The 18,856-nt window shown below is 47.4% G+C and overlaps 1 non-coding gene across 1 annotated transcript; it reads left to right on the forward strand.

Annotated features, from left to right (window-relative positions):
* Positions 1–5,762: 5,762 nt before the first annotated feature.
* Positions 5,763–5,834, forward strand: trnad-guc (transfer RNA aspartic acid (anticodon GUC)). The gene has a single exon. It is a non-coding gene; the product is annotated as a tRNA-Asp (tRNA).
* The last annotated feature ends 13,022 nt before the right edge of the window (positions 5,835–18,856 follow it).

Below are 18,856 nucleotides of genomic sequence, written 5' to 3' on the forward strand. Positions count from 1 at the left end.
AGAGATGCTGCGCACCCAGCAGAAAGGGGCCCTAGTGACGGCCGGGATTAAGCCAGATACACACCACACTCTGCTCCTGTCCCACACTTTCATTCTCCACTCTCCTGTGTTATTCATGAACTCCAAATTACACTCAGCGAGGGTGCAGTTGCTCATTCCCGCAGCCTGTTGTCCTGTCTGTCTTCTGAAAGCTCTCGTCCCACAGAACATAGGCTTCTTCCCAGCTAAGTAAATATTTCATGATCACACTGAAGCAGTAGTGGGTTATCAGGCCTGAAGTGATATATTCCTCCCCCACAAAGTATGCATGGAGACACTCTGTGTGTCTTACTTAACGAAGATAAAACTCCCCCCCCCCCCCCCCCCCCGTGAATTTTGCTGAGCTCAATGCTCTGGAGATGACGGAGATCGAAAATTATACCGGAAATGTTCCATATGTCCTTACAGATGTTTCCTTTGCCTTCCTTCATTGAACAAACCCGTTGTCGTGGGAGAGAACTGCACAACCCCCCAGCTCTCTGTGGGGGAATGGGACCCTGCCTATGCCTTCCTGCCAATCCTGCCAAGTTTCCCCTGTAAGTTGAAGGATCTCCTAACAGGCCTGCATGTAGATTAATGTCATACCCAGGACAAAGCAATTGCAGGTTAAGGCCCTTGCTGAAAGGCCCAACGGAGTAGAATCACTCTGGGCATTCACAGGATTTGAACCAACAACCTTCCACTTGCTTGCACAGATCCCTAGGCCCAGAGCCACCACTCTGCCCCACAACCTCAAAAAAATCCTAGAATCGCCCCCAGCCTGAGGCGATATTCGAGCTGCCAAGGTGCATTGAGTTCAGGTTTACCCAGTGTGTGCTTTACTCTAATCACAGCATACTGGGTTTTCGCCGGGGCAGATGTAGGGAGTCAGGGGTTTCGGGGGAGGTGCTTACTGGCGGTCTGTTGACGAGCCAGTAGGCCTGTTCCTGACATTCCAGCATGATGCGGTCCGCCTTGCGCCTCTGTTTGGCTGCCCTGGTAGGAGCAGAGCAGTCGATGGAGAGTCAGAAAGCATACTGGGTAATTAGCATATAGCGGTAATCACTGAACTGCAAGGTAGGGTTTTCATTTTTCTGTTTCCTTTTTCACTTAGAAATGGATTTCCGACTCTAGTGTTTAGGCTGAGGTCTGATTTAACAGATAGGAGGGAAATTATGACCACACACCATGTTACTTTTTAATTTAGGTAACATCATCATCCTCTTAATACGAGATTTATTCATCCATTCTCATCTGTCCCCTTGTGTGCATTTATGAAATTGATTTCATAGCTCGATGCGACAGTATTCCCGGGCTGGGGTGGGGTTTACCTGAGCTGCTCCTTCGCCTGCATCACCACGAAGTCCCAGGTGTGGTTGATCCGTTTGTGCAACATGTTGTAGCTGTCCTGCGGAGACGATGTTTAAATGCGACATTGCCAGGTCGCACGGCTGGCTGCGTTGCTGCATGGGTTCACGTTATGACTCACAGGCCGAACCCCTCCCAGGATATCAGCTGGCAGTGTCGGATTCACAAACCCTCTTACTGATGAGAACCTAAAATGCGTTGACCCTGACGCAACATGGCGGCAAGTTGGTGGATGTCTATGTGCGATCCTACTATGTGCATAATTGGTGGGAGGTTTTCTTACACAAAAATGTTCTGAGGGCAGAAGGAAAATGATTGGTTCGGATAGATAACCAATCAGATTGCAGAGGAGGCAGGACCAAGACATCTGATTGGTTGCTCCTGCCTCCTCTAGTTGCTCGGATCCACCTCATGTACAATCTAATTGGTTATCTCTCTGAACCAATCATTTTTCCTTCTACCCTCATAATATTTTGTGTAAGTAAAACTCCCATGAGCATTCAGCTATCACATGATCTCATCAAGCAATGCTTCAGACCAGCGAATAAGAATAGCATTGAAATGTACATAAATAAAAATTTTCTCTTACCTTTTCATAGTCTATCAGCTGCCCTTGCTTTCTGATATTCTTCTTAGTCAAATAAATCGCTTTAGAAGAGCAAAAGAAAGACATGGCAAGAAACTGTGTTTTTCTATTATTCTAGTAAAGGGAAGTAATGATGTAATAGGCGAGCACATGATTAATAATTGGTAATCACCGTAATCTAGCTCGGAGGCTGGCCACTGCTGAGAGCTCCAGAAGTACGGAGTCTAGCAAAAAGGAGATGCTGTCATTTGAAACTATTCAGAAGCAGCGTGACAAAGGTGCTTTGTGATTTAACATGTCAGGGACAAGGCGGGTGGAAGGCATTTTGCTACTTTAACTGGCATTGGTTCTCATACATCAGTGTTTCCCAATCCGGTCCTCGGCGACACACAGATGATCCACGTTTTTGCTCCCTCCCAGCTCCCTACCAGACAGTCTACGTTTTTGCACCCTCTCAGCTCTGGAGCCCGGACCAGATTGAGAAATACTGTCCTACACGGTAATTCCGCAGTCTCTCCAACGAATAGTTTCGATATGCGTGCCCCCCCACATGGCCACCACCCTCTCGCGCTGCCCTCCATCTGAAGAAACCGTGGTTTTAGGTTACCTGGAAGCGATACGGCGTCTCGTCGGGCCCCAGGACGAGCGTCCTGGGGTCCTTTAGGGGGTAAATGTAGCCGTGCTTCACGATCAGATTCCCCACATGAAGTGCCTCTGAAAACACACAAAGTGGTCACTCATTTCCACGTAAACTACTCAAAGCTCAAACAAATCCACTACTCGTAGCCCAGATTTAGGCATAGTAATTCTCTAAATTTTTGTCAGTGGAATACAGTAGAACACACGATAACTAGAAACTGAGTAGGCATATTATATTTTATTTTACGGTATAGCAAGTAACTGGAAAAAACGTTGACATGGTGCACAGAATAAGCCGCGGGGATGGTGCATTCCTCATCGGAACTATAATTAATTACGAGTAATTGGGACTTTCCACTTTCCGGCTGCCTCCGCGGCCATTGGCAGTCAGGCGCTCCCGGGGGTTTCAGACCGGCGCAGCAACAGCGCTGCTAGGGGGAAGCCTAGTGTTTACAGGGAGGGGTAACTGCTTACCGGGGCAACAGGTTTTTTGCCCATTCAAGTCTGTTAATGCATCTGCCATCTACTGCCTAAAAGTCCCCTCCTTTCCATTCCGACTTCTTTTCCAATCTGGGCTGTAAATCAGGGAAATCTGCTCCCTTGCTATTTAAAACCTCATCTGCATCGCCCGGGAATTCAGGACAACAGCGTCTTGCAGAAGTGCATAATGAGGGAGACGGATAGCGATATTTCTCCAGGCATGACTGACTGCCTCTGGCTATCAGCGAAGTTTGCATCGGGACTATCAAACCGTACAGCTCAGCATGCGTAGCGGCGCGACTCGGGACTGGCCTACAGATTATTTGTACTAATAGCCTCTCAGCAGAAAGATAAATAATTCAGCAGATAAATTGACGCCAGGGGAAGAAAATCCCAAAAGCTTCAGGCGAATGGGGTGTCTATGTTATGGACAAGCTCAATTCTGACATTTATTAATTCACAGGCTCAGCAATATCAATGGAACAGAACATGCTTCTGTCAGACACGTGAATTGCATATGCTTACACATAAATGCAGCTAGGCTAATCTGTTGTATGGATGACAAATTCTATTACTTCATTTGTATTTATTATTCAAAAGACTCGTTTATTTCTGTTATTTTATTACAAAAAAAAAAAAACCTGATGACGTCTTTCGCCAGCAGGGGCGCCATCGTCGTCACGAAGGGAAAAAAACAATCGATTAACCTCACATAAGAGCACCAGGTAACGCTTCCCTACATACTTCTCGGCCCTACCTTCTTCCATGATGGAGTACTTCTGAATTAGCCACTCCACGATATCATTTCCTGGGAAGGCATAGCGAGGAAGGCATCTAGTTAGAGTCGAGAAATGCATTAAGCCGTCATAAATCAAAAACGCTGAACTCGATAAATAAATTACATAAATAAATATGAGCGCAAGGAGATCGATGACAGTCTTAATGCACAGGATTCCCGAAGACCGCCGATGTATGGGCTTTCCTGTGAAGGGCTTAAATGACCATTAGGACCCGGCCCCCGGGACACTGCACGGCCGGGTGTAAGACAACCCGGGCGGCACGAAAAATTATTTTTAAAAAGTAAAATATGTATCGTGCACCTGTCATCGCATGTGGAATCACTGTGATTAACAGTCTTTGATTCTTCATCTTTATCCCCATGTCGGGATCTTGCATCGCCACAATGACTTGTTCAATCTGGGATAAGAAGAATAGTCAAAATCGTGAAATCAAGGTGACGACAGACATAGTGAAAACGTTCAACCTAGTAATATAATAATTGCTTAATGTGTGATTTGATATGTAATCGTTATATTCATCATTAAATCACCGGAGAGACACACTCATATATTTAGGCATATATATAAGTAAACTACAAGGTTTTTCCTCTGACTATCTTAACTGCACGTCAAAGACGTTATCGGATATTCCCGACTACAGACTTTCGGTTTGATCATTTATTCGCGTTATTAATTCGGCTCCTGATTACATTAAACTAAACATGCTCAGATTGTTACAACCTTTGCTTGTCGGTTATTTTTGGGATCTTTCTGGATGGGCTCAAGGCGGGGTCTGTAAGCACAAGCAAACTGCCAGCACTTTTGTTTTACATGAAAATAGTTTGATGTCGGCCTATTGCGTTATTGTCTGGCTATAATTTGGAGGCAATATTAAACAATAGGCCCATATATTGTAAATATACATGTTGTGTTGTTTTGTTGTTATCACAAACGTATAGCCTGATCATAAATTTCATGGATACCTGGATGTTGTATGTTCCATTATATTTATGAATGAATGATTTATGTGAAGTCTGGCTTAGATTCGAGAATTAATCATATAGATTAAAAAAAGTTTTCATTTAAAACTTATCTCATATAATAAAATCCTCGTCCGAACGAACATATGTCAGAATGAAAAAACATTTAAATTATTTTTGTGATGCATCAGTATCAATAGCTACAACGTCATAACAGATATAGATATAATGCGGTTCATACTTTTGAAGTTGATGCGTATCTCCCGAAAAAAATCAACTCCAGAAGAGTCCGCGTCTGTAAATGCCTGAACTTCGGAATCGATCCTACCTTTGTTAGGCGCGGCATCTGTCTTGCAGCTGTTCCCTTGGATAAAGATGTTAATTGTCATGCTTACAGCATCTCGATCTCCGGCGTTTGTGAAGTTGGGATTGATGCTGTCCTGTGTTTTTTTTTTCCTTCCACACTTAAGCTCTGCTTGTTACTGCCCCATAGCGGAGCGCAAGTGAAACGGACTACCGGAGATTTGCACTGTTTTTCTGTTAGTGTGTATAATCAAAATATGACTCAGTTTGGCCAGTTAGAAAAATATGATAATAGAAAAGTATTCTTTTCCTCTCACTTTTTTTTCTTGATTTAATTACCGACTTCACGTACTTACACTGTGTCCCGTTGCACGATGTAATATTGCGAAACTATGATTTTGTGGCAGTGTTTTGTAAAGGAATTTTCCGTTTAATCATCGTCTTAGTATAAAGCTATATGGTTGTTCTGGTATCAGTGGACGTACATTATGTATTTTTTCTTCTCTTGAGCACCATGGTCATGACATGAAGCTCAGTCATTGATTACTCGCAAATGTTAGTAGTCATCCGCTGTTTATCTTGAAGATGTAAAAGTAGTGCGCGTACATCTCCTCGTTAGTATAGTGGTGAGTATCCCCGCCTGTCACGCGGGAGACCGGGGTTCGATTCCCCGACGGGGAGAGTCTGCATCTTTTTGCCTCGGTCTCAAAAGGCACCAAGCTAGAACCGGCCCCGTGTTAGTGGAAACGGGGCTTGTGACTTGTACTCATGCATAATATTCTGCGGGTCGCTCAGCAGCGCAGCATATGAAACTAGACTCGGATTGTAAGTGTGTGGTTTTGATAATTGATGTATGGATGGATGGATCCTTAATAAGAGATATAAACAATAAGGTCCAGTCGCCAACTAATCATGTAAAATACGTCATAAACTCATGGTTGTTAAACCCAGAATAAAAATGAAGACGTATAACTAGGAAAGTCAACTTGCACATTTCAATTTTGGTTCGATATAATCACGTTGTCCTTAACCCTCCAGTGCAGGAGGGGACGGTAATGCGCATCGAATGTTTCCGAACCTGTGTGTGATACAACCGAGGAAGAGCCGATGACTTCGGGGGAGGAGGGGCAGGCGACTCGGAAGAAAAAGCAGCAGAACCCAATGCAGCCTGTAGCCCATTCAAAGGCCTACTGTTGGACCTCTGCTTATTTTGCAATACGTCTTTAGTACGGACTGAAAAATGTCCGATTTCGATGAGTTTGAGAAGCAGTTAAGCGAAAATCGGCAAGGTAAGTTTGGCTTTGAAGATCGGTGTATGCTCCCTGTTTTAGGGTAATAAAGTGGCCGGCGTGTCCTAGCGCCGAGGATGGTGCGGAGGGCACTTCTGCTGGTTCCGAAAAGAAAAGCGCGGCTGGGAAATCGGTGCCTTTTATCCGAGCGCTCGCCGATTCTGAAACCTGCCCGATTCTTCTTCTCCCAGCTGCCGCAGGATCCCCGAAAACTGACCGCTTTGGTAAATCAGTGACATTCTTTGCTTGGCATTGTTATAGAGATCGCTAGGCCTGCATCCATCAGTGCCCGGCGTACATAACATGGACATTTCAATGAAACGTTATTGGGGTGCACTCGATGTGAAAGCCTGCGGTTTTATTTATTTAATTATTTACCATTATACACTTGGATCATAAATTGTGACCCGCGTATTTTCATTCGCAGTAACACACTATGCATGGATGTTTGTTGCAAGCGTTATATTTTCAAGATCACGTTTAAAGTTTTATGCAAATAAAAACGACCGCGACCACTTGATTTAAAGTCCGCACTTAATAACAGTGTTAGTTACTTGGTTTTTAAATACTACGACGAGTTTTCTATATAATGATATGATTTTGTCTCTTTCCGATGCACAATAGCCTTTCCCTTGGGTCCGAAATGCTGGCCCTGTCATCCGTACAGAATAAGTCTTTCTCACACGATCGCCGTTTCTTCATGATGTATAGACTCTAAAAATCAGCCGCGTTCCCTGGAATCATAACAACTGCTTTTAGGTCGTTATTGCAAAGTCTTGCACCTGTATCTACCTTTACAGCGGATAGCAGTAACTAACAATGATGTACAGTTATATAACAATACACATATAACTTCATTAAAGTGCAGAGAATCCAGTAAACTGAATAAACTTAAGCCATACTAACGCAACTGAAATATACAACATGCGTTACAACGGAGTCGAAAGTAGGATTGATTTATGTACCTATCAAATGGCAATCTTGTCATATCAGCTCCTTATCACTAAATCACTAAAATGTCATTCGAAACGACCTGATTCGGCTAGACGAGCACTAAGTGCCGCCGTGTTTGATAAACTAGCAGTTCCAGTCATTCATATCTGCGCTCTGACTATGCCTGCGATTGCGGTAATTGGTTATTACCGATTTACGTAAGATGCATTGGCCGCTCCGTGTCTGTACTTTTGCAGCGGTGCATTACCGTAACGCTGTTATAACTGATGCATGAAGCTGATTCCTCGAGCAGCACCTGCGTTTAAATGCTTCACTGAAAACTGCACCTTCAGGGATTTATTTAAGCTTCTATATGAAGGACCTGCTGGGATAGAAAGGTGATATTTTATTGCTAGTTTAATAAAGTGCTGTCTGTCAGATTGAAACGATATTAATTACCCATCCATCGTCCAACCAGTTATCTTAGTCAGGCTCCCCTGGAGCCTATTCCAGGCAAATTCCCCATACAGAGAGCAGAGGCAAAATTCAGGCCTCCAGACTCGGAGGCGTGAGGCAACTGTACTCACCACTGTGCTCCTATATCATTAATTAGTCTGGTTATGTTTTTATTGTTTCACAACAGACTGACATTCAAGGGGATGTCCTTGTGCCCTTGAAATTATTAGCCATTGAGAGATGGGTGTGTTTGTTTCAGGAGGGTGTGATTGAATATGTGAATTGAATGGAGGTGCTTCATTCTGGTGAGGAAACTGGGGAGTTAGACCCCGTACCACATCTTGGTCTCCGTAAGTGACTTTTAAGGCATAGCGCTGGGTCAGTCAGCATCCAGCACCCCAGGGAAGTTGGTAATATGATTACTCTGTGACTCATGGGCTTCAAACCCACAACCATCCGGACACACATTCATAATCCCTCTGAGTTACACATCTTGGATTTATCGAAATGGATGGTAGGGGGGCAGTCATGTCGCTCCGCCCACCGTCTCACTGGTACCACGGTGTCGTCCCCCAGAGCGGGAGAAGGAGCGACACAAGAAGCGTAGCCGCAGCCGGTCTCTGAGCCGTGGCGAGAAGCACCGCCGCTGGAGCAAGGACTCCAGGGGGCGGAGTCACGAGAAGCGCAGCAGCAGCCGCGACCGCAAGGGTCGTGACCGACGGAGCAGCTCACGCGAGCACAAGAAGCACAGGTACCCCCCCTCACGGTCCCGGTTACAGGCACTGAAGCTGATATCTAGCATGGTTTGAGGCCTCTTAACAAGTTTCTTTCACAATCAACCAATTGGTTTCTTCGTGGTGGGAAGGGGGACTGTACCCATATTAAATTTTAACTGGCGTTTATAAGTAGCCCCCGCCATAGCGATGGGACCTCAAAGCCAGCCTAAAAAGTGGCGCATGGTCACACCCTCATGACCTTAAACTGCCTGCGATCCAAAGTTAAATGTAAACATTCTGCCATCTGTTTGTTTTTGCCAGATTCTGAGTGTTTACACTGTATTGTTTGGGGAAAACAACCTTCTGTTTTGTGTTTGGGCAGCTACTCTCCTCGGAGAAGCCGTAAGAAAAGGACATACAAGTACTGGGATGTTCCCCCTCCGGGATTCGAGCACATCACCCCCATGCAGTACAAGGCAATGCAAGGTTTGGATGCGACGCTTCCATGTGTGCTAGTTCAGTATTGCAAGGTTATGGTATATTGGTTGCAATGAAAGCATTTATTCTGGAGTGCCCTCCTCCCCCCTGCTGGTCAAAGAGGGAATAACACTTGGGATGATTTCAGACAGTGTGAAGAGAGCTTAAACCTAGGGGTTAGAAGCAAATGAAGGCGACGATCCGGATGTTCTGGCCGTCCCTGGTTGGGGTCTTGAAGCCCTTTCTCCTCCCCACAGCTGCAGGGCAGATCCCCACGATAGCTTTACTGGCAACATCCACCACCAGCGGCGTGGCAGTGACGCCCACCCAGGTGCCGATGGTCGGCAGCCAGATGACCCGGCAGGCCAGGCGGCTTTATGTCGGCAACATCCCCTTCGGCCTGACGGAGGTGAGTCCAGGCAAAGTCCCGCGTTGCCTTCTGTCATGCATACTGGTGTCATGTGTAGCTCAGTGAGTTAGGACACTGAGCCGGTCACAAGAAGGTTGTTGGTTCAAATCCCTTGGGCAGCAGAGTGATTTCACCATTGGGCCCCCGAGCGCAGCCCTTAAGCACTATTTGCTCTAGGAACTGTCTGGTCCTGCTTCTTCAATGAAATGTATGTTGCTTTGGATGAAAGTGTCCGCAAAATAAATAGATAAATGTACTAGACTTGTCAGTCATTTTTTTTCTCGTTTGCCTGTTTTGATGTCTTCAGACGTCTGCCTGTCTTCATTCAGTGTGTCTGCCTGTCTTTTTAGGAGGCCATGGCGGATTTCTTCAATACCCAGATGCGATTGGCTGGCTTATGTCAAGGTCCCACCAATCCCGTCCTCGCTGTTCAGATAAACCAGGACAAGAACTTTGCCTTCCTTGAAGTAAGAGTCTTTCCTGCCTAATGGCTGCTGTGTCCAGGCGGAGACCGCAGCCTTCCCTGATTAACGACGTTCTTCGTTCTGCCCTAGTTTCGGTCCGTGGATGAGACCACGCAGGCAATGGCCTTCGACGGCATCATTTTCCAGGGTCAGTCGTTAAAAATCAGGCGGCCCCACGACTATCGCCCCCTGCCTGGCATCTCAGAGCAGCCCGCCTTCCACGTACCAGGTCCGTTTTGCTTGTCGCCGTCATAACCTTAATCTTTATTTACCTTTGAAGAGCCGATCGGCAAGGCCAGTTTTTTGTACTCGTTACGGACTGACTGTCCTTCGCAAGCTGCGGATGTCTTGTCATATAAAGAGGGAGACTTTCACTTTTATTTACTTAATGTTGTAAATATTTAGCAGACAGTTTTATCCAAAGTGAAGAATGTTTTTTTTTTTTTTTTTTTTTTTTGAGAAATCAGGGTCAGCCTGTCCCTAGAGCAAACTCGCCGGCCCAGTGGTGTGATCACCAGTGATGTGAACCAGTGATCTTCTGATGATAACGCTGGCATCCTAACCAGCTGAGCCACACACACACACACACAGCTCAGTCACTCACTTCTTACTGTTAACATAGGGGTGTTGTGTGGCTCTGTGATGTTTGCCCATGAAAAGAAGGTTGCTGGTTGGCAGGGTTGGCAGAGTGATTTCACCACTGGGCCCTTGAGCAAGGACCCTAACCCCCAAATTGTTCTAGGGTTGCTGGCTCCTATTCTAGTTAAAAATTCTGGACACACCTACTGAAAATGACTTGTTTTTCAGCAAGATAATGACCCAAAGCCCACCTTGAAGGTTATGCAAGTAGCTTATTACCTTGTGAACTAGGAAAGAGATGGTCCCCACAGCCCCCCAACCTAAACTCTATAGAGCTGGTTTGGGATCAGTTGGATGAGAGTAAGAGTAAGGTAGCCAGCTTGCGCGCAGAACTTGTGGAAACTCGAGGACTGTTGGAGAAACGGTCCAGGTGGGTACATATGTTAGCTGGTTGAGTCCGCAATGCTGTCATCGAAGCCAATGGCTCCTATTTTGAAGAGACAAAAATTTTGTCTTTGCAGTACTTCATATGCATAACTTCCATGCCCAAAGGCCTTTTACTATAAGGTGAATAACAGCTAAAATAGAGACAAATGCATTAAGAGCAGGTGTGTCCATACTTTTGACTGGTGCTGCATGTGTCAGCATCTCCCATGGAGAGCAAGATGGGAGAGACAAAAAACAGTCGTCAAACTGCCCCAGTATTTAGGTATTTTTTTGCTGGAGTTACATTTATCTGATATTATATAGGAGATAACGACGTCATACTGATTTGAAGTTGGCTTATTTCACTCGCGCCGTTTGCTCGTGGTCATTATCCGGCATGTTGACGGTTTGCTGTGATCGGCCGGCTTTGGGCGCCGTGCCGCTCTGTCTGCAGGGGTCGTCTCCACCGTGGTTCCAGACTCGCCACACAAGCTCTTTGTCGGAGGCCTGCCCAACTATCTCAGTGACGATCAGGTACCCCGCCCTCAGTCTCTGTCGCCGGGGAGCCGACCCACAACCCTCCTGTGTTTCTGTCCCACTGCTGCACGTGGAACTCAAGCAGGCATGCACACACACGCACACGCACGCACGCACGCACGCGCACGCACATACATACATAAAATAAACACTCGTCTCTGTGTAACTGATTAGTAGGAAAAGAAAGCCTGTCAAAGTTACCTCACCGCTTAAAATTCATTACAAGATACTGGGGGGTCAAATGTCAGCATCATGTTTAAAGCTAGCTGCTGAAAATAGCCGCACATTTGAGGTTTTTTTTTTTTTTTTTTTAAAGATATTCATGGGATTTATTAAACATTTATTAGACATGTAGGTAATGAGTTGACAGTTACATTACGCTCATTGTTTATCCAGCTGTAAATTATGAAGATATTGAGACCCCGCTAATGTAAAAGGTACGTTTCCCAAAACCTCATGTTATCGACTTGCATAGTTGGAACCATTCAGTTGTTATCTAATGTTGTTAGCAAATAACCTTATTAGCAACAAAGGCTTTGGGAAACGTGCCTTACAGCTGGCGGCTTGCCAAACCAGTCACGTAGCCAGTCCCTGTGCTGCCTGTTGCTGGGTACCCTGGAATATTTGTATATCGGGTTAATTGCTGAGTGTTAGTCGGATGAATCAGCCGCGTCGTTTTGCTGCATGAAAATTTAAAATCGAGTCATCTGCGCGTCACCTAACTGACGAATACCTCCACATTGCCGTACACCTGTGTTTGCCCAATCCCAGTCCTCGGGGAACCGCCGACTGTCCACATTTTCGCTCCCTCCTAGCTCCCAGCCAATCAGGAACACCGAATACCTGGTACAGGTGTGCTGAGAGGAAGCAAAAACGTGGACTGACCGGGGGGGTACCCCCGAGGACTGGGCTGGGAAACACTACCATAGACTGTGCTTGAAATGTGGGGGAGATCGACCAAGTCCCCAAACGCTTCAGTATTCGCAGACGTGCCGTGTCTCACGTCCATGTCCGCACACTGAGAACGATGACTTCACATCCCGTTAACAGCGATGGGGAGCTGCGGAAGAATCGTTCCCTACATTGCTGTGTCGCTCGAAAGGCAGAAAATACTTCGGACCTTTTTCCCGGTGAACGATTATCAGCTTCACTGGAGTTTTCACATCGTGCCCCATGCCCTATTCTGTTATGACGTCAGTGATGGATAATATTACCATAACAACATGCACAGATGAGGTCGTCTTACTCTGAAAGTGTTGAAAGGGTCACATTTTAGACATTTTCTACTTCTCATTAGCATCTTTTATGATTTTTTTTTTTTCTTCCTATATCGCCACCCCACTGAAATCGGCCCATTATAGACATAATCCATACAGGCATTTAATAGTTTACCTATTTATTTTGCAAAAGTTAATTGCAAAACGTTTTGCGTCCACCCCTGCATTGTAACATTTTGAGCTCCGGTGTCCCACTCACTTTAGCCTAAACTGTTAAAAATGGCAAGACTCAGCCCACAAGATAGTGATCGCGGTTTCAGTGAAAGGTAAGTGAGAAGTGCAGTCAGTTTGTTTTTCTTTGATTTTTTTCCTCCTTTTCGGATTGTCATCGTAATCTTTCTTATCCAGTGTGAGTCACATGTAATCCAAGTCAAGAGGAAGGCTGTACCAAAGCAGCACTGGGGGGAGAGAGTTTGAATCCAGCAGAACTGTTAATGTATTTCACGTCAAAGCCAGTAAATGTGCCATAGACAGGTGAAATGGAAACCGCTGCTTGTATCCTGGTGTTTACATTTTTTTTGCAGTCCCTGCTACCGCTTTGATACTTACAGCTCTTTCATTTTTGTTCCCCACTTTGTCCCCAGCTAGGGGCCTGTAAGATCGTTAAGTCTTCGCTCATAATTTGTTCAGTAGTACTGACCTACTGCTGCCATGCCAACATGTAACACAAGGCAAGTAAGACATTCCGTCCCTCGCACGGATATCCTCCCTGTCGACGGCCTGCCCCTGTGGGGGGGCTCTGTCCTGGAGTGCTCTTAAGCATATGGGGTCCTTTTTTTGGGGGTTGAAGGCTGGGGAGAGACTTATTATGCTGATCACAGGGTATAAATTTGATTTTTTTTTTTTTTTGCCCCTAAGAGAAGGTAGGAGGTAGCGCCCTCTTGTGGCTGCCAGTGTCCCAGGTGACTCCTTTCTGAAGTCAGTGGTTAATGCGGCTTTACAGTAGATTCCTGTAGAATAAGTGAGGAATGATGTTAGCAGAGCTATTTCGTCCTGTTTGGCTTCAAGCCGTGGCCCCTTTAGCAGGACCCTGTGGCGGCTCTTAGCTTTACCTGTGAGTTTATCTCCTGTAGGCTTTGTCCCTCTAATTAACTGCACCAATGTGGTTCTTGGTTTTAAGAACAGGAAGTCAGTGATTCGGCTGGGTTTGTGTTCTGCCGAGTCGCCCCCCCCCCCTCCACATTGTATACATGGAACACTTAACATATAATTAGCTGTTTTTATTTAGTTTTTTTTTTATATACCATCTAGCTTAATTATTGTGGCCCTTAAAATCAGATGCAACTCGGTCCATATTTCAAAATTCGTAGTTGGAATTATCAGAGAACTTGATTAGGAATTCAGTTGTGTTGTATATGCTGTAGGATGGGGGGGGGGGAATCTGTGTTATCATTCATTGACAAGAATCAAAATAGTTACTTTTGTACGCTCCCAGTAAGTAAGTCATGCAGAAAGGGCACAGGGGGCTTTGAGCTCTAGTGTTGCACCGTAATGTCGAGCCACTTGTCATAAAGCCATTTTCCTGATGTCTTCACTGTTTCCTCATGTCGTTTTGCAAAGTTTAACATGCTGCTTCTCCCACAGTTAAGATTAGCATTTCTAGCGAGGCGCCGTGCCTGGACTGTCGGGCTAATCGCCCCCCCGCGTCTCCTCCTCTTGCCCAGGTGAAGGAACTCTTGACGTCGTTCGGACCTCTTAAGGCCTTCAACCTTGTGAAGGACAGTGCCACGTCACTGTCTAAGGGTTATGCTTTCTGTGAATACGTGGACATCAGTGCCACTGACCAGGTGCGTGAGGTGGGGCAGCAGCTGGAAGGTCTGGGGTGACTCGGGGCTTCCGGATGGAATTGCTGACGCTTGTGTGGGATGCATCCCGCAGGCCGTGGCTGGACTCAATGGCATGCAGCTCGGAGACAAGAAGCTCATCGTCCAGCGGGCAAGCGTGGGGGCTAAGAATGCCAACGCTGTGAGTATTTGCCCTCGGCTGCCGCCTTTCTGATGTCCTAAACCCAACTTGGTTCCTGGGTGCCTCCCAGGAAGCTTAATGCCCCTATTTCTTGGGTTTATTTGGGTCCATGTAAATTTCTCGCTGTTACTCGAGACGATTGGACGATCAGGGGGTATCTGACACTCTTGTCGCCCCCCGGGACAGACGGCCATCATCGAGACGCCGGTGACGCTGCAGGTTCCAGGGCTGCAGCGGCTGCAGAGCTCCGGCATGCCCACGGAGGTGCTGTGCCTCCTCAACATGGTCATGCCCGAGGAGCTGGTGGACGACGAGGACTACGAGGAGATCCTGGAGGACATCCGGGAGGAGTGTTGCAAGTACGGCAACGTGCGCTCCATCGAGATTCCGCGGCCCGTCGATAGCGTGGAGGTGCCTGGCTGTGGCAAGGTGGGACCCGTACTCTCCTGTACCAGTGGCAAAAAGAAGACCTCTGTAGGCACTAAACACAGGCTCATGGGAGCATTTCTTGCACAAAAGTGTTTTGAAAACGGAATAATTTTTTGTGTAAGAAAAACAATCTGATTGGTTCAGATAGGCGACGGACAATCTGATTGGTTCAGATAGGCGACGGACAATCTGATTGGTTCAGATAGGCGACGGACAATCTGATTGGTTCAGATAGGCGACGGACAATCTGATTGGTTCAGATAGGCGACGGACAATCTGATTGGTTCAGATAGGCGACGGACAATCTGATTGGTTCAGATAGGCGACGGACAATCTGATTGGCTCAGATAGGCGACGGACAATCTGATTGGCTCAGATAGGCGACGGACAATCTGATTGGCTCAGATAGGCGACGGACAATCTGATTGGCTCAGATAGGCGACGGACAATCTGATTGGCTCAGATAGGCGACGGACAATCTGATTGGCTCAGATAGGCGACGGACAATCTGATTGGCTCAGATAGGCGACGGACAATCTGATTGGCTCAGATAGGCGACGGACAATCTGATTGGCTCAGATAGGCGACGGACAATCTGATTGGCTCAGATAGGCGACGGACAATCTGATTGGCTCAGATAGGCGACGGACAATCTGATTGGCTCAGATAGGCGACGGACAATCTGATTGGCTCAGATAGGCGACGGACAATCTGATTGGCTCAGATAGGCGACGGACAATCTGATTGGCTCAGATAGGCGACGGACAATCTGATTGGCTCAGATAGGCGACGGACAATCTGATTGGCTCAGATAGGCGACGGACAATCTGATTGGCTCAGATAGGCGACGGACAATCTGATTGGCTCAGATAGGCGACGGACAATCTGATTGGCTCAGATAGGCGACGGACAATCTGATTGGCTCAGATAGGCGACGGACAATCTGATTGGCTCAGATAGGCGACGGACAATCTGATTGGCTCAGATAGGCGACGGACAATCTGATTGGCTCAGATAGGCGACGGACAATCTGATTGGCTCAGATAGGCGACGGACAATCTGATTGGCTCAGATAGGCGACGGACAATCTGATTGGCTCAGATAGGCGACGGACAATCTGATTGGCTCAGATAGGCGACGGACAATCTGATTGGCTCAGATAGGCGACGGACAATCTGATTGGCTCAGATAGGCGACGGACAATCTGATTGGCTCAGATAGGCGACGGACAATCTGATTGGCTCAGATAGGCGACGGACAATCTGATTGGCTCAGATAGGCGACGGACAATCTGATTGGCTCAGATAGGCGACGGACAATCTGATTGGCTCAGATAGGCGACGGACAATCTGATTGGCTCAGATAGGCGACGGACAATCTGATTGGCTCAGATAGGCGACGGACAATCTGATTGGCTCAGATAGGCGACGGACAATCTGATTGGCTCAGATAGGCGACGGACAATCTGATTGGCTCAGATAGGCGACGGACAATCTGATTGGCTCAGATAGGCGACGGACAATCTGATTGGCTCAGATAGGCGACGGACAATCTGATTGGCTCAGATAGGCGACGGACAATCTGATTGGCTCAGATAGGCGACGGACAATCTGATTGGCTCAGATAGGCGACGGACAATCTGATTGGCTCAGATAGGCGACGGACAATCTGATTGGCTCAGATAGGCGACGGACAATCTGATTGGCTCAGATAGGCGACGGACAATCTGATTGGCTCAGATAGGCGACGGACAATCTGCCAATCAGATTGTCCGTCGCCTATCTGAGCCAATCAGATTGTCCGTCGCCTATCTGAACCAATCAGATTGTCCGTCGCCTATCTGAGCCAATCAGATTGTCCGTCGCCTATCTGAACCAATCAGATTGTCCGTCGCCTATCTGAGCCAATCAGATTGTCCGTCGCCTATCTGAGCCAATCAGATTGTCCGTCGCCTATCTGAGCCAATCAGATTGTCCGTCGCCTATCTGAGCCAGATTGTCCGTCGCCTATCTGAGCCAATCAGATTGTCCGTCGCCTATCTGAGCCAATCAGATTGTCCGTCGCCTATCTGAGCCAATCAGATTGTCCGTCGCCTATCTGAGCCAATCAGATTGTCCGTCGCCTATCTGAGCCAATCAGATTGTCCGTCGCCTATCTGAGCCAATCAGATTGTCCGTCGCCTATCTGAGCCAATCAGATTGTCCGTCGCCTATCTGAGCCAATCAGATTGTCCGTCGCCTATCTGAGCCAATCAGATTGTCCGTCGCCTATCTGAGCCAATCAGATTGTCCGTCGCCTATCTGAGCCAATCAGATTGTCCGTCGCCTATCTGAGCCAATCAGATTGTCCGTCGCCTATCTGAGCCAATCAGATTGTCCGTCGCCTATCTGAGCCAATCAGATTGTCCGTCGCCTATCTGAGCCAATCAGATTGTCCGTCGCCTATCTGAGCCAATCAGATTGTCCGTCGCCTATCTGAGCCAATCAGATTGTCCGTCGCCTATCTGAGCCAATCAGATTGTCCGTCGCCTATCTGAGCCAATCAGATTGTCCGTCGCCTATCTGAGCCAATCAGATTGTCCGTCGCCTATCTGAGCCAATCAGATTGTCCGTCGCCTATCTGAGCCAATCAGATTGTCCGTCGCCTATCTGAGCCAATCAGATTGTCCGTCGCCTATCTGAGCCAATCAGATTGTCCGTCGCCTATCTGAGCCAATCAGATTGTCCGTCGCCTATCTGAGCCAATCAGATTGTCCGTCGCCTATCTGAGCCAATCAGATTGTCCGTCGCCTATCTGAGCCAATCAGATTGTCCGTCGCCTATCTGAGCCAATCAGATTGTCCGTCGCCTATCTGAGCCAATCAGATTGTCCGTCGCCTATCTGAGCCAATCAGATTGTCCGTCGCCTATCTGAGCCAATCAGATTGTCCGTCGCCTATCTGAGCCAATCAGATTGTCCGTCGCCTATCTGAGCCAATCAGATTGTCCGTCGCCTATCTGAACCAATTTTTTGTGTTTGTGAAAACGGGTCTTTAATCGGGGAAACGGAGCGGGTAGAGCAGGACGGAACGCAGGCATTGACAAACTACAATGACGGACAGGGCAAACAGGTAAGACCAGGACTTAAAATAGGTCATGACTAATCAAAGTAATCGGGCAAAGCAGGAGACGATCAGGGAAGCACACGTGGGTAATCAGGGGGCGTGGCACACACGAGGAGCGGACAAGCCGGGCATATATGTATATCTATATAAAACCTCATTAATGAGGGACAGGGAACAGAACGGACAGACAGAACTGGCACAGGGGAAGGAGCCAGGACAAGACTTGACATAAGACAGGAAAGGCAGAGAAACAGATCAGAAAGGGGGACACGGAGGGAACAGGCAGGACAAAAGGACCGGGAGTGAACGAAGGGAACATCGGGGAAAGAGGAGCAGAAGCCAGAGGGACGAGGGACAAAGAGAGGAGGGACAGAGACAGGAGGAACAAAGCGAGGGGGAGCAGAGGCAGGAGGGACAAAGACGGGAGGCCAGGGAGAGAAGGAGGGGGAACCAAGAGGAGCCCGAGGGAGACCCAGCGGGCGACGGGAGGCAGCCGGAAGGGCTGCAGGCGGCCGGGAGGCCGGAGCCGGAGGGGCCGAGGAGATGGGGTGAGGGACAGACGCAGGGACGAAGGAGGGAGTCGGAGGGGAGACCAGGGAAGGGGACGAAGGAGCTGGAAGGGACCCTGGCGAGGGCAAGGAGA

Source organism: Brienomyrus brachyistius, unplaced genomic scaffold, assembly GCF_023856365.1.
Source record: "Brienomyrus brachyistius isolate T26 unplaced genomic scaffold, BBRACH_0.4 scaffold179, whole genome shotgun sequence".
NCBI classification, from domain to species: domain Eukaryota; kingdom Metazoa; phylum Chordata; class Actinopteri; order Osteoglossiformes; family Mormyridae; genus Brienomyrus; species Brienomyrus brachyistius.